We start from the raw sequence: 15,652 nt of genomic DNA, 5'->3' as shown, positions 1-15,652 counted from the left end.
GTAATTAAAATTTATTTAAGGATTTCGAAGACCCCTTATTTTATTTAAAATCAGTTTTTCTTTAATTTTTTACGAAAAAAATAAAAAAAGTGAAAAAATTTAAATCTTCTGTTGGGGGGGGGGGGTCAAAAAATAGTCGATTTTTGGGATTTTTTTTTTTTTGTAAGTAGGAATGATTATTCGAGGATCGGACAAAAGTTTATTTATTAAATATGTATTAAACTATATTGATGTAAAATTTTATTAAAAAATATTGACAATTGACAAATTTATGTAAATAAACGTAACGAGTTAAAAAAATGACGTCATCTGGTGCAGCGATACAGAAATGAATAATCATCTTAAATCAAACACCCAAAAATGTTATTAATCTCCACAATAGTGGCTATCTTTGTACGTAGCCTTTTTTTTTTTGTTTTTTGACAAAATGGTGGTGATTTGAATTTCGATGTGTGTTTTTCACCATTTGTTTGATTTTCAACAGGCCCAAAAAAATAGTTATTTTCAAAATTTTGAAATTCGACTACGTACAACGATAGCCAATGCGATAACAAAAACTTTGAAAAAAAGAAAATTAAAATCGGTTCATTAGTCTTCGAGAAATCGTTGCCACCGTATCAAAAAAAAGTCGTTTCTGGAAAAACGCGTTTGAAATCAAGCATCGTATCGTAAGCGCTACGGGGCCGAACCGATGGGCGCTCACTTAAGTGCACATAGAATCGAGAATAAAGCGAATTTCGCTTTAAAATTTTTACCACATTTTCTTAAGTAGTTATACTAACAATTTATTAAAAAAAAATCGATTTTTTGAATTTCCACAGTGGCGTTCCTCCTTAAAAAAATATTCAAAAATTTACTTATAGTTTATGCCAAAAAAATTAACATAAATTAAAATTAAAATAACATTTTTTTCCTAGTTATGATATAATTTAAATTTGTTAAAGCGCTTTGGATAACACTTGTTTTGTTCAAAAATCAATTTTCGTTGAATTTTTTTGTTTTTTTAAAGCATAAAAAAGTGTAAAAATTTATATCTTCTATTAAAAAAATTATTTAGCTTATGAATTCCAATTAGACGTTCCAAATATTATTTTCAAGTTCTAACTAAAATTCTTCGTTTTTTTTTTCTCCTTTAAATATTTTCCAGTATATAACATTCCATTTTCAGCCTCTTACCTTTACCCAGTCTACCTCTTCCACCCTTAGATGCGGTAATGAGTTGCCATACACACATTCAAGCATATGCGCATTTCCTACAACAACTATTTTCGGCTACCTACTTATCTTCTTCCTTTCCACCTCAAACTCATTTCTCGAAAACTAAAACCGAATCTCAAGTGATTGGAGAAATAGCTTCAGCTTCGGTTTCTGTTTATGCTCACGCTGCTACCAGCAAACATTTTTGGTTATTGGGGCTGTCGATCGGATCGCTCACCGATCAGGCATTGATACTTGACTGCTGCTTTGAGGTTTGTGGTTGAGGCTTTGGCATTGAAATTGGAATTCAAATGAATTGAAAAACAATTACATTCAAAGTGCACTGGGTATTTGTGTAAGAGAAACGCACACAGACGTCGGGGAACGAGCAAAGTTTCCTGGAAGTAGGGCGCAAGTAAATAAATTGTTGTTAAAAGTGAAAAGCGCGCTCCAGATACAAAATAAAAAAAAAATAATGATTGATCATAAAAGCAAAAGTATTAAGTGCAATGTTGAAAATGAAACTTTACCGCATTTTTTAATAACTGAACTTTGACTGCATTTTGTTTTCGAGTTTCCTCAAGTGCCAACATAAATATTTTTCACTGGATAAGAAACCAGTTTTAGCTACTTGCCTTTTGTTTTGCTATTCGTCATTGAGCTTATCGATAAATTATGCTCGAAAGAGGTATATAATTTATTACAATTCAGTAGTGAACGATTAGAGCTTTTTTTTGAAACAAAATATGCGAATTTCTTACAGGTCCTTTAATGATTATTTAATTGTATTCATGTCTTTTAGATATCTATTTTTTAGTTTAATTTAATGCAAGTATTTCAGTTGCAAAATCATTTTACTCAAAACAAAAAAAAAGGTATTTATAATAATAAAACCATAAAACAGTAGTTAATTAAATTAAGTTTTAAAAAATTTAAATTTCTTTACCAGATCGATTAATAAAATGGTCTGTTTCATTTTTTACCGCAACTTGTTATCACCTTTATGTTAATTTCTTTAAAATATGCGCCAAAAAATTAGTCGCAACCGGTTTAATTTTTATTTTTTTTATTTATTTATTTTTTTTTTTTTTAACTTAATTTAATTGAGTCGCTTTTTTCAATGCGCTGCCTTTGCGCAAAGTTAATTTTTTATATTTTTTTGCATTTTAATGAGCCGAATGATAAATTTATTAATAGCAATTGTCTACAAGTGATTAAGACAATGTTTTTAGCAAAAAAAAATTCTACAAAAAATAAAAATTACAAAAACGTTGTTTAATTAAATAATTCTTCAATTAATTCACTCAGGCAGTATTTCACCGACCTTCCGTTTTTATGTTGTAAAGCGGAAATCAATAAAATTGTGGGAACTCACAGAATAAAACAAGCGAGAAACAAGCTGTTTTGAAATACAAAGTGGCGCAAAATTAATCACTCCATCGGAAGATTTATAATTTTTGCAAACGACGTCGTGCGTCAATCATATTTGAAAGTTGTGAATTAGACAGCTGCAGTGTTCTGACTTTTCTCTAATATATATTATTACAATTACAATTATTACAATTTTTTCCATAGGGTGATTAATTTTGCGCCACCTTTATAAAGAAAAAAAATTTACTGATTCAAAAATGTTTTTTTTTGTCTTTTCATTATTTTATTACTATAATTTTTTCCGGTAGGGCGATTAATTTTGCGCCAGCTTTATAAAGAAAAAAATTCACAAAAAAATTATTACTATAATTTTTCCCCGATAGGGTGATTAATTCTGCGCCACATTTATAAAGAAAAAATCAGTGAATTTGGTTTTTCTTTTCATTATTTTATAACTATAATTTTTCCCCGATAGGGTGATTAATTTTGCGCCACCATTATAAAGAAAAAAAAACAGTGAATTTTGCTTTTCTTTCATTATTTTATTACTATATATTTTTTCCAGTAGGGTGATTATTTTTGTGCCACCTTTATAATAAAAAACAATTCACTGATTCAAAACTGTTTTTTTTTTCTTTTCAATATTAGATAATTACTATAATTTTGTTTCCGATAGGGTGATTAATTATGCGCCATCTTTATATAGGATAAAATAAGTGAGTTTTCTTTTTCTTTTCAATATTTTATTATTACAATTTTTAAATTTTTATTTTTTTAATTTTACTTTATTTTTTATTTGTTTTTGGTTTTTTAATACTCGAACTTTTCACAACAATTTCTTATTCTTGAATTTTTTCCAACCACCGCGCAATACATATGAATATGCATAGGTAATTACCATTAAATAAAATAGTTGTTTTTGTTGTTGCTTTAACGAACTACACTTTATTTTTTATCTTTACGAAATAGTTTCCAAATTTTCACAGGCGGCGTAGCGAGCGAACGAGCATGAAATCGCTCCCGTGAGTGCTTAAGTGTTGCGAAAATCCCAGGTGCTGCGCTTGTATGTGTGAGCCTAGAAGAAATGCCTGCGATATGACTGTGTGTGAGACGGCCCACTGAGATAACTTTGCGGCTACACGTGAATATTTAGATAAACACATACATACACACTTTCTAGAAGTTAATGAACTTTCGGACTTTGCGATAAAGAAAGAAAAACATATTAGACGAACTAAAAAAAAAACAAATTCAAAATAAGAATATGTTTTGGAAATATATATTTTTCCACACACTTGTGAAATTTTTGCTCCACCGCCGCTTTCGTGTGGAAATGTCACAAGTATTACAAATGTGCTTAACGATTGGAAAACAAATTGTCTATTATGTAGAAAAGAAAACTTATTTTTAAATTTTAAAATTGTTTCTTAAGCATTTACTTGTGGATTGATGAGTTCATTTAGCCAGCAGGTACTTTCGAAAGTTTTAGTTAACAAGTAGCAGGTGGAAAAACAAACATTTTCGGCGATTCTTGTACGTAAGCTGCGCACATCTATCAGCCGCACCTCTCACGCCACATATTTGGCGCATCTCTCTTTCGCATTCACATACATATATATGTATGTGTACACACACACACACACACGTATTCATATTGCACAATCCCTTTGCGTTCATTTGCCCGCCTTCACGTCCATCAAACGCAAATTGCTTACTCACTAATCGCATAATTATAAGTTTATCCACGTGATTGCCTATGCCTTTGTATGTGGGCTAGCAAAGAAATAGAAAACACGCACTAACAACTCACCCATCAGCAAGTTCTTGTTTTCGTTGTTTGGTTATTCAGTGATTTTGCAAAATCAGTTGCTTAATGAGGCACCACTCCAGTTGTTCAACTTTTTACAGGTGGTCCGCAATCGATCATACATATTTCACTTGATTAAGCTGCACTTACGCTTAGCATAGAACATTGCAGTCCTTCATGTGATCCCCTATGTGAGCCGATCGCATCGACTGCTCAATCGATTCTACAGTCGAAAAAAGTGCTTAAAACCCCTCTGAGATCGACGGCCTATGACTCATAGTGCGTGGGCAATCTGAAAAAAGAAATGATTTTTCATTTGCGCAAATATCTCAAATACCAGCACCTTCACCGTTGCTTTTTCTTCAATTTTTAGGAACTGTTTGACAATTTGACAATTTAAAAATCTCTACCGTCTAGACTGTTGCGTTAATCGACGTACCTACGTCACTAAATCCGAAATATCTTTAATTGTCAGACAGTCTTGGCTGAGTGAGAAACGTTGACTATACAAATAAGGCCAAAAGAGGGCAGTGCTCGAGAAGGCTTCCTTTCTCTATTGAAATGGAGACTAGTCGTTGACACGATTTTCATTTCAAACTGACGTCTAAGCGTAAAGAGTGAGAAACTCGATAGAACACTAAGGATAATCTACACACTAACTTGGTTAGGCGCCAACCAACAGATAAAACAAACCTTTGAAAAAAAATTAGAGTATTCTACTGATTTCTTCCAAAAGGAGCGAATACGACGTTTCCCCCCAAATCACACACGATGTACCTAAGTGAGCTCAATTAAAATTTACATATATGCAGAAGAGAAAGTAAAAACATGGGACATACACGGCTATCATAACACCTGTAACGCTCTATCTTGGTAAGTTGCTCTACGTTGGTAACATGAAACAACGTTCCAGAGGAGCTCGACTCAAACATACCGACGACATTTACGGATGCTTGAGTTAACGACTCAGGACCATATCATAAACAGACAAGACGGTAATCCACATGACATTATCGCTCCCTTTCGTAATTCCATCTGCTTCATAACGAACGTAATGGAAGACTATCAGCGACGTATAACCTCCATTCGTCAAAGGTAGAGAGCCTGGACCCAGGTTTCTTTTGTGGTTGATAGCCACAATCATGGCTCCACCCGCGATGTAGTGCAAATGCGGTGCAGGGGTGGATTTAGTTGGAGCATACCACACATATCATTGGCGCGACGGCCTCAAGCAAAAGGTTTCTGACATTTTTATCGTACCTTCCAAAAAAACAAAAATTGTATCGATCAATATGTCACACAACCCATCTACACGTCGCTTAGAAAGCTTAGAGCTGAACAAATTTTAATATTCACAATCACCAAGTGTTGCCCAAGTGTTATTGTACACAGCTTTCTGTCAGATTCACTGAAAGCGGATTAGCCGGTCTTACAACTCTTGCGATTATATTGAGACAAAGTAGGTATCCAAACCAATTTTTGCTGGTCGCTGATCAGCATTTTGTAGAACGGGACTTAGTTGGACGTAGCATGCTATACTTCACAGAACAATATTGTGGAACAGAGGGTAAGCCTACGTCTCTTAATCCCTAATTATGTGAGTTATATGCAGTCATAGCCGCAAGGGTTGATGTGTGTCTACTATTCGATAATGGTCGGGTTCGAAACCCCAGATGTGAAATACCAAACCATTGTGAACGTTTCTTCTAATAGCGGCCTCTTCTTGGCAAGCAATGGCAAAACCTCCGAGTTATTTCTGCTATAAAAAAGTTCCACCTGAAGTTCGGAGGTGGCTTAAACCTGTAGGTCCCTCTATTTGTAGAACAAAATCAAGAGGAACATCACAAATAGGAGGAAGGGCTCGGCAAAACATCCAATAAAGGGTTGGCTAGTCTATTAGATGCAACATAGAGCGGGTCCTTCTAAAAAGTAGGATACTTCCTTCATTACACTCAAATATATTCTGGTATAGTCATGTCCAAGCTACTTGACTCTTTTATGATAACATAACTCTACATATTGCTCTTCTTTGCAGATATTCATGAGCAGCTTTCGATTACAAAACTATTCAGTAGTGGTTCTAGTCTAGTCTAACTCCGAGTAACCCAGCTTTCCCTTCGTCCAGCTTCGACTCAGTATGAAAGTTGTAATTTTGCAATGAAGTACGCGAATTAAAAGGTTGGGTAAATTTAAATGGATGCATTAATAGAACAAACACGAAAATGATTCTAAAAGTTTCTTCTAATAGCGATCACACCTCGACAGGAAGTGGCAAATCTTAGAATGTATTTCTGCCATGAAAAAGTTACTCATAAGAAACCATCGGTTTGAAACTGTAGTTCTCCCATTTATGGCAAAACATCAAGGCGCGTACCAAAAATAGGAGGAGGAACTTGACGAAGCATCTAACAAAGTATGGGAAAATTAGTCAGAATAATACGAAAACACTCTTCAACTTTTCATCTCCAAGAAGTATTCTAAGAAATATTTTTAAAATATTTTATGCTTTATTTCTACAGTAAACTGATTACCAATAAATCACTAGAAAGATAATATCTTCCAGTCATGAAAATGGTAATAGACTTGCATGAAATAAAGGCATGATAACATCTGTAATTCTAAAAGTAGACCCACTTATTGCCGGCGTGATTCTAGCGCCCGCACCGCTTTCTCGTCACCCCCAACCATAGATGTTATTAAATATTCAAGATTAGTCGCACGTGTGGTCATTTTATAGTGCATGTACGAGTATGCAAACATTTTCGAAATTGTGCTCGCAATAATTTTTACGTTTTATGAAATTCTGAAATTCAGGGTGCACAAATGCAACGTGCCGGCAAACATGCACTTAAAAACACAAATCGAATTGTTCTCAAATAGACGTTTCACATTCAATATGAACAAGTGTCCGCATTATAGTGGGTGTTTTTAAAGGGATATGGAACTTAAAAAAGAACATACTAGTTTTCTTAAATAGAATGGTATAAATTGTGTGGCGTTCGAGGTTTCGGATTTATGAGACTTATGCGGACTGCTTCTTCTGAATGCTAACAGATCAGTTGGATTTTGCGCTTCTGTTTGCAGCTTGATTACATGAGTCTATCTAATGATGCTTGAAAATTGGTCGCCAAGTCACTCATTTGCATTGGTTGAATAATCAAGATTAGTCAGTTGAAACACCCCCATAATGAGAGTTCATATGCGGTCATGTACCTAACCTAGTTGCCAAATTGACAGACGTATTTCTGAGATGATTTGGTCACCAAAAATTCGTTCCATGAAATCATGGATTAAGATCACTTCAGCGATTGGGAGCTAAACAATTTTGTTTAGTTTATCTGTAGCGCTCAAAACTGACAGTAGCTTTCGGCTCCCTCTTTAGTTTTTAAATAGAATAGGTCCAAGTGAAAGTTAAGCTGCAGTAAGAGCCTTTGCTGACCCACGCTGCCCTTCCACATTAGTCCGTGAATGTAAGACAAAACTGGACAGTGTGGCAAAGCACAACAAAGCTTGTCTTATTTGGGTGCCTGGACATTTTCACAGGGGACGAGTTGGCTGATCAACTGGGTAACGAAGGCTCTGCAAGCATACCAGTGAACCCTGGCCCTGAAATCTTTCTAGTTTTGTCAATTCTACATCGATTCAACTATGTATTGACAACTTCATGGGGTGTACCCATAGAAGGTGTTGGTTTGAGTTCGACTTCTACAGAGTAGACAAGTGCTGAGAGTGCTGGTAGGTCTAATCACAGGGCAAAACACCTGCTGACCACAGAGAAATCTGGCTACCTTGGTTATCATTGGCGATCCAATATACCTAACCTATCGTGAAAATGAGGACACTGCAACGCATTTTCTCTGTAGCTGTCCGGCGTTTTCTAGAATCGGACTTTGGCCGTTGGGGTGCAATGTTCTGTGTATGGATAAAGTTCATTCTCTTCCCCTTCCGGACCTCTTAAGATTCGTCATTTATTCTAACAAACTCGCGAAAGGGCAACCAATTTTTCGTCTTACCACCCATACTGTCTATTTTTTTCACCGAGTGAGCACTTGGACTTGGAGAAGTCCCTACACAAATCTAATCTAATCTGATCTAATATAATCTAATCTAATCTAATCTAATCTAATAGATTCAAGAATGGTGGAGCGCATCAGAAAGAACTAATTTTTATGTACAGAAATGCGAAAGTGGCAACGAGAATGGAAGAAGAAATTACATAAATAACGGAATAAATAGCTTTGTTTACAGCCACCAATTGCAATAATGTGACGTCACACACGCAGAGCGTTTTTGTCGGATACACTGAAAACGGAATGGATCGTGGAATGCCCCCATTAATGAGAACTTTGTTCTTCCTCATCTGCATGAGCCTCCTCACTGAATAAATACCGGCCAGTTGAACAGCTTTTTATTTTTATTTTTCTTTAATTTCATTATTTTTATATGTTTTATTATTTTTTTTTTATTATTTATTTATTTTTTTTTTATTATTTTTTTATTATTTATTTACTTTTTTATTTTTTATTTAATTTTTTTTTATTAAGGAATTCTAATTCGTGAACGTTTCTCGTATGTGAGAATTATTTGGACCGAAATACTAAGTGAAATATTAAAATAAAAATGGCAAAAACATTTGTTTGTGTTTACTTGGCAGCTGATTTGACAGATATTTCAAATGAAAGTTCTATACTTCAATAAGACACCCTTTATCACATATGTAGATAAATTCACATATATTTATGTACATATATGAGTATAGAGAAAGGTAGACAAACATCTGTCCACACTATAATTTTATCTGCTAGATGCTTTTTGTTACGATTTCGTAAGCGTTGTTGCATTACACTGAAAGCGCTGATGTGTCTACGTGACTGCCAACATTGAGCACCAGAATCAGCGTCAAGTTAATTGGTTGAGCGAAAAAACGTTTGCAAATTGCAGAACAATAAACAAATGCAGACTACAGTAAGTGTGTACATACAAACATACATACAAGCATACATACATACATACATAAATACCTGCATATATACATATGCACTTTTATCGTTTCATTTTATGGAATATTTTTTAACTTTACACCGGGTGGATTTGATAATCGAAAGTTTGTTGGTGTGATTTTTATGACTCCATACAGCTCAAGTCGTGATCTTGGCAGTTTTTGGAAAAATTCAAACAAAATTGTGGGTGTATATCGCATGTATGTACATATGTATGCATACATTGGAATCAATGAGGACCCAATGTGCCTGTCGTGCTTGGAGGAGGCGGATAGCACTGAGCACTTGTTCTGTGAGTGTTAGAACAAGATTACGAGCTTTGGGTTCCGATGTCGTGAGAATGAGTGAAATTCGTTCTCTAAAACTGAAGGATATTTACAGATTTGGCAAAGAATTCTCACAAGACTAACTATCTCTATCTCTGTCTCTATTCTTTCCTATCTCTTTCTCTGATACTTTTCTCCTTCCCTCCTTGACTATCTACCCTATTTCCAGAGCTTTAAATACAATGGGATTTTTAGCCTGAGTGTTTTAGGAGCCACCAAATCTCCTGGTGCTCCTTGGCTCGACGTTTTCAAATTTCATTTCTTTTTCATTTCAAGCATACATTGTTTTTTATAACAGTTTTTAAACAGATACTAAACTGATGATGATTAGATAGCTAAGTTTATATAAGTGCGTATTTTTACCACACACGATTAAATATAGCATAAATAAATAGCATTTTGAAGCTTAAGGTAGGTTATCGAGTACTCCATTAATTTTTTTAATTTATCCACTTCTTTGTGTCACGCAAGCAACGCTGTGTGCTTTAATTTTATTTCATTTGTTTTGGTTCCAGTAACGGTATTTCATTCAGAAGTAATGGGGGTTGTTAGCCTGGAATTCCTACCTACACGGTGGGCTTAGCATTTTTAGCATAGCTGACGGGAACATTAATTGTTTTTAAACCGGTCGATTCGAGTCAAACGCTATTAGCAGCCGCCCATTATGGGTCAAACGTTGCGGTATACCAGTAAACGGGAGATGATAGGCCATACACTACGGAAGTTTGCTTCAGTAGAATGGTCCTCGATTAGAAGACCGTTTTGTTGATCGCGCAGAAGTGGACGAACCCTAGCCTCATGGAGACGCAGTCTTAATGATGTAATCAGCGCCACCAGACTTAATACGACGGGGTCTCAAGTCAAGGCAAAGGCTGCAAGCCGAAACAATTTTAAAAAATTTGTGAATGCGCCCACCAGATGGCACTAAAGCAACTAATTATTATTATTATCATTATACAGCATTGCTTTTTGGCAGCTGAGCAATTCCGTGTCAAGAGATCCACTTATTTCGAACTTTATCGTAAATTCTTTTAAAAGTTACTCCATTTGTAGGTTTGAATACAAAAATAAGTAAATTGAAAAAATTTGTAGAACTTTGATGTTTGTTCACTGTTGTTTTTATTTTGTAGCAGCATAAACTTTCCTCATACAAGTACGGGGAATGCTGCTGAGGAACAGACTGTCGTAAGAACGTTCATTGTTATAGTCTATTAATTTTATTGTTGGAAATTATTTTATAGAGCTTTTGGAAGTGAAAATACCTTCAATTCTTTTTAACATTTTTACAAACAAAATTAATTTTTCCCGACACAATATACTTAAAAAAATTGCTATACCATTAAAGACTAGTTTTGTGAAAATCCCTCACAGGAATGGTGATAGTTTCCTGAAAATATCTTGCAATTTTCATTAAACGTAGCCCTCTCGGCATGCAGTGCTCGGATTAATCGATAAATTTGAGTCGATTATGGGAGTGGTCACAGGTAGTGGTCCACATTATGGTGTCAAAACGGCACGTAAGTGCTACTTGAAGTGTACCTGGGGTACTCTTACCATCTTACCTACCTACCTACCATGGGAGTTCCAGTCCCGCAGCTGGAATATTTCGATGGTTTTTGCTTTTTGAAAGAAAGATGTCTGTTAGCAGCCCAGCACAATTACTGAATTGAAAGACAAAACACGACGCCTCTGGGGCATATTCAGTCAACGTCACATGTTGACATGTTTTCACTTTTTATTTATTAACTTTTTAATTACATTTTTTTCTTTTGTTTTTATAAAAATATAGTTCATACTACAAAAAAAAACCAAATAAAGCAGGATTATGCACTTTGTATAAAATTTGTAAAAATTCGGCAAATTTGCATCAAAATTTCAAAACTTTAAATAGAGTTTTTACAATTTCGGGTATGCAGTTTTACAGATCATTGAATTATGGTATAAGAAAGTGCAAGTTTAAAGTATTTCAAAAATCATACTGATTTTTGAGAATTTTTTTCGGACACGGCCTTGTACATTTTATCCATTTAACGCAAACTACTACCTACCTACTACTAACCTACTTAAAATTTTTTTTATATGGAAAAAAACACCCAACACCGTCAGCAGAAAAAATTGTAAAAACTCCACGCAAATTTTAAACCACTTGAAACTTCAACTAAAATTTGAACTTTGCACAAAAATTTTTAAAACTTTTCAAAACTTTAAGTTTTTCAAACAGATTTTCCAGAATTTTTCTAGGCATGCAGTTTCATAGACCATTGAATTTTAATTAATAACAAAGTGCAAGTTTCAACCGACTACTGATATACTAACTAAATACTTTTGATTTTTGATTTTTTTTTTTTCGCTGAAGTGACACGTCTTTTCTTTCATACAAAACACATGGAAGAAAAAGCCCACCACCGTCCAGTATAACAAAAACACGCAGTCAAAGTGAAGCTCGATTCTTTAAGGCGCATTGAAAAATTGTCTCAAAAGATGCAGCCGGAAAGGTGAAAAACGTTGCAAGACAAAAATCAGAAATTAATATAGATAATTATGCGCCGTTTTCACAATTTACTTCCATCGTTAAAGCTCATGTTTACCTATCGGCACGCGCTGTACAAGTACATAAACTTGTAAGGTCGGTAAATCTTTCTAGCCACGTGTCGCTCGGAGGCGTTCGAAGAATCTGCAACTCTCGAAATTCATGGGTGTTCTTCCAGGACGCTATACGCGAGGTATACATGCTGTGAGACTCGCATTACTTCATCACACTTTTTCGTCAGCTGTATGGAGGGTAAAGTGGAATCATCTCAGCAACTTCTTTATTGCGACGCCTTAGCACTCACGAGGGTAAGATTTAGACATCTTGGCACTCATTTCTTTGCTATGGCTGCTGATATTAAACCTTCATCAGCAGCATAAAGCGGTTAACACCAGCGTAACTCAATCATCTTTCGTAATACACAAAACCGAATAGTTTATGGGCTCGTTTAGCAAAGATCGCTTAATTTGCCTTAGTCAAGTGTTTGCGTGTTTCATTGACAGATTCCCAGTAGCAGTTTGATTTAATGAAGTTAGTTCTTTATCAAATTTCTCAGAAAAATTTTTTTTCTTTACCGCTCAAGTGCTCCAAATTAGCAACTACACGTCTTTTGCGCACTTATTTAATTTTGAGATTTTTATATTTTTAATTGAGTGATTATTTTTTAATTTGTTTTTGTTTTGTATACATTTGGAAATGATATGATAAGCAGTTATTGAACTCGTAACTAACAGCAATAACAACAGCACAAAAACATCCTTATACAAATAGCACACAACAATAACAATAATAAAAAACTAACTGTTTGTGACTATTGGACTCGCGAAGTAGTTGTGCAAATAAAAGGTAAATACTTTTTGATACTTCGAACGAAATTTCGCACGAGCAAAGACAAGCCGGGTGCAATGTATGGCAATCAACCGATATTTGTTGACTTTTGTTTGATGTCAGGTGCCGTTTCATGGCTGATATCTCTACGTCAGCTGGTTGGTACTTCCACATATGTGTGTATGTGTGTGGGTGTAATCACCCAATCGGAAAAAGAATAATAGTAATAAAATATTGAAAGGAAAAGAAAACCAGTTCTGAATCAGTGATTTTTTTTTTTACTTTATAAAGGTGGCGCAAAATTAATCAGCCTATCGGAAAAGAGTATATTAATAAAATATTGAAAAAAAAAAAAATTTTGAATCAGTGAATTTATTTTACTTTATAAAGGTGGCTCAAAATAAATCACCCTATCGGAAGATTTGTAATTTTTTCCAAATGGTGTCGAACGTCAGTCATATTTAACAGTTGCGAATTGGAGAGCTGGAGCATACAAACAGACAAGCAATGAAGCGTTTCCACCGCAGTCGGTTCTACGTTACCGAAACGACGAAGTATGGGGGATGTTTATGCTGCGACAACAATAAGCAATGGAGCGCGTAAAGCTCAATATAAAAATGTCCATCACTTAAAATATTTTTTTTTGATAATAGTAAAAAAGTCATATAAGAAAAAGTTGGCTGCTTAAATTTGCGCCACCTTGTATGTATGTATAATCTTTGTTGCCCTAAGATACTGAACGAAATTATGCGATAAGCGCAGAAACACCCGAAATAGAAATTCGAATAAAATGATTAGATTTTGATTGCATAATTTGTAAAGGCACTACTTAACTGCATACACACATACATACATACACGCATACACGGAAGGTAATGAAAGAGCGTCAACGTACATACAAAGATTAAATCATCATAATTCATTCATTCAAAATCAGTCACATGCTTTCCTCTAGCTTCTTCCACCAAGTTTAAATATTTTCTGCACTTGCAAAAAAATGTTAAATTATGTACTTTTACACTTCCAAGTTTTAGCGGTTTTGTTTTGATTACAATTTTTTGCGTTGAACTGTGACACACAGACACACTTCCGCATGAAGCTGTGCGTATGTGTGTACATGTGCAAATAAAGTCCGCGCGGCCGTTAGCCAGCCGGTCAGTCAGCAAGTCAACCCAGTCTCAGACAAGCTTCCAAGTTAGGTAGCCCGCAAGAATCTAAGTTACTCGGTTACGGTGCGAAAAATTGTATTTGATTTTTGCCACTTGTCTGCATACTCGTATTCCTACCCACCCCCACTTGCGCTCCCACCAATTGTCGCCATCTGGTTTCGTCTGCTTTTGTCATTTTGTCGTTGGTTTGTTTTATTTGACTTTTGTTTTTGTTTGCTTGTTGTTGCATAAATTCAACGATAAGAAAAAACTATATTAACAGTTGAGGTTATAGCTTTTCTTATTTTCTTTTGCTGAGGTTATTGGCGTGTCGGTGTATTGAGAGCGAAAGTTATTTTATGTACACACACACACACTCATTACATAAAACTGTATGGGTAGGCATGAATTATACAAATGTGCATACGTTGATGTGCTCTTTACTGATATTTATTTTTGTTTAAATTATTTACTCTGAGGCAAAGAGGCTGGCTTGGCGTATTGACATCACTTAAAACCCTTTTTTTTGACAGGAACAGGGGAGCGGGTATTAAAATAATAGACTAGTTAATGTTGGAACGAGTGGAGAATGCATGGTGTAGAGAGTGGATGATGTGAAGAGTGGATGGTGTGGGAATTTGCAGTTGTAAAACAACATTTGTAGGGGAAGAATAGCTTGATTTGCATATTTAAGTATATTTAGTGCGTGCAGCTTTAGTTGGATGTTTGGTCGTGCTTGCCCTCCAATTGATGGCATGCGCCAAGTGGATGTTGCTCCACAGTTGGAGAGGCGTACAACTTTATGCTGCCTCAGAAGACAAAAAGGCTACAACCCCACTACTAGAAAATTCTGCAATGGACTTCCCATCTCAGTGGTTTTAAACAACTTTATTATAAATTAAATAAAAATACTAGGGTGTATCAAGGGTGATGTAGATCTTTGGCAGCAGTTATTTGGGATATGTTCATTTATTTATTTTTTTGTTTTTGTTAAACTTAGTCATGGAGCGATATTCAGTTTCAATATCTTGTAACCCAATTCACGACAAAGGGGGGCAACAAAAGTAATGTTTTCCCAAGGCTGCAGAAAGCAAGAACCGCATTTGCTAGTCTCCGACCAGTGTGGCTGGCAAAACGAAGCAGCGGCCGTACCAAACTTCGAATCTTTAATTAAAATGTTAAGTCTGCCCTTCTCTATGCTTGTGAAACATGGAGTCTATCAGCAGGAATCATTCAAAGGCTGCAATTGTTTGAAAACCGTAGTCTGAGGTACATTCTGCGTATTTGCGACGATGCCAACAAAAACTGCTCGCGCAAGATATCAGAGAGCGCAAGTGAAGGTGGCTCGGCCATACGCTACGCAAGAGGTCTCTCTGGCACTAGACTGGAATCACCAGGGTCAACGGAACTAAGGAAGACCTGATGTAGCTGATAGTGACGTTGCA

General features: G+C 35.3%; 1 protein-coding gene across 5 annotated transcripts in view; it reads right to left on the bottom strand.

Moving 5' to 3' along the window:
• The window catches only part of LOC128867813 (rho GTPase-activating protein gacZ-like), a 170,644-nt gene that overhangs the window by 141,382 nt on the left and 13,610 nt on the right, over positions 1-15,652 (bottom strand). The gene's annotated exons all lie outside the window — the stretch shown is intronic.

The sequence above is a fragment of the Anastrepha ludens genome, chromosome 2 (assembly GCF_028408465.1).
Source record: "Anastrepha ludens isolate Willacy chromosome 2, idAnaLude1.1, whole genome shotgun sequence".
Classification (NCBI taxonomy): domain Eukaryota; kingdom Metazoa; phylum Arthropoda; class Insecta; order Diptera; family Tephritidae; genus Anastrepha; species Anastrepha ludens.
The sequence above is the reverse complement of the archived record's forward strand: the minus strand, read 5'-3'. Positions and strand labels throughout refer to the sequence as shown.